The following is a 1675-nucleotide window of genomic DNA, read 5'->3' as shown; positions in this document are numbered from 1 at the left end:
CTCAAGAGTACTCTAGTTTAGTAGGTGCCGATCTCGCATCATCTAAAGACACAAATACACCGAACGCAAACACTCGCTGGGTCAAGAAATTCCCACAAGCTTTCCAAGGCATTGGACATCTCAAGAACCATGAGGTATTCCTATACACCAAGCCCAACCCTAAGCCTTACATTGCCCCTCCTCGGCCTTTTACACCGTACCTGGATGACAGAATTGGGGAGGCCATTGGCGAGATGCTGAAAGAAGGCATCATCAGCCCATATTCTGGCCCAGCAGAATGGGTCGCCAATCTCGCAATAGTGCCCAAGGACAACGGCGATATCCGAATAACAGTCGACCATCGCGGCCTGAACTCTGAACTAAGGGACACCCATGTTCCAATCCCCACCCCGGAATCCATAAAGGCCAAGTTACACGGCTGCCAGATTTTTTCGAAACTCGATTTTCGACAATCTTTCCACCAACTTCCCCTCCATACAAGCTGCCGCCACCTCACCGTCTTTCGAGCCCAAGGGAAGCTATACCAATACAATCGCTTGGCAATGGGCCTCAAGCCGGCATCGGGGGAGCTGGTAAGAGCATGCCAAGCCATCTTTGGCGATCTACCCAATGTTCACTGCATTCATGACGACATTGTGGTTGCGGCCCCTGACGCCCTCACTCACGACACAGCCCTCAACAACCTGCTGGTCCGTGTCCTGGATGCCGGGATGACCCTCAATGAAGAAAAGTGCTCCTTCGGACAGCAAAAAATCAAATTCTGGGGAGTAATGGTGTCAAAACAGGGCGTCAGCCCAGACCCCGATAAAGTGGTCCTCCTCAGGGAGGCCCCAAAACCAAAAGACAAGCAAGAACTCGTCTCCTTCCTTGCAATGGTGAGAGCAAATGCAGACTTCATCCCTCGGATAGCGTCCCTCAGCCCACGACTACGGGAACTAACCACAAAACACGCCACCTTTCGGTGGGAGAAGCAACATGAAGCCGAGTTCAATCTCCTCAGGCAAGCACTACTCGGGGACAGGTTCCTCGCGTTCTTCGACACGTCTCTTCCCGTCTATATCTTTGTGGATGCACACCAATCAGGCCTTGGGGCAGTTCTTGCCCAGGGTCATACCCTCTCCACGAGCAGGCCGGTTGCTCTAGCCTCTCGCTCCACCACGAACATCGAGCGCCGATATCCTCAGTTGGACTTGGAGGCACTGGCAATTGATTACGGAATGAGAAGGTTCCACAACTACGTGGTGGGGGGACCTTCCTTCCAGGTCATCACGGACCACAAACCACTGGTAGCCATCTTCAGGGAGACCCGGACGGGAACGGCCAGAACAGAACGAATCAAACTCCGTCACCAAGACAAGGCATTTGAAGTGATATACAAAGCAGGTGCATCAAACCCAGCCGACTACCTTTCCCGCTTAAAACGACCCCTGCATACGCTTACACGTGAGGAGCACGGTGAGCTCCATGAGTGTGAGAAAGTCGCATATGCAGTTCTCTCCTCAGACGTCCCGGCATCACTAGGCCATGAAGTCATTTCAAAGGCGTCCAATGAGTGCCCAACACTCGCAAACCTCAAACAGGCCATCAGTGCCGGGATGATCCCCTCAACACAAGGTGAGCTAAAAAGGTTCCGCCCCTTCTTCAGGGAACTTTCCATAGCACCAGGGGGGTGTAT

The sequence above is a fragment of the Tigriopus californicus genome, chromosome 2, assembly GCF_007210705.1.
Source record: "Tigriopus californicus strain San Diego chromosome 2, Tcal_SD_v2.1, whole genome shotgun sequence".
Lineage (NCBI taxonomy): Eukaryota > Metazoa > Arthropoda > Copepoda > Harpacticoida > Harpacticidae > Tigriopus > Tigriopus californicus.
Note: the sequence above shows the minus strand (reverse complement) of the source record.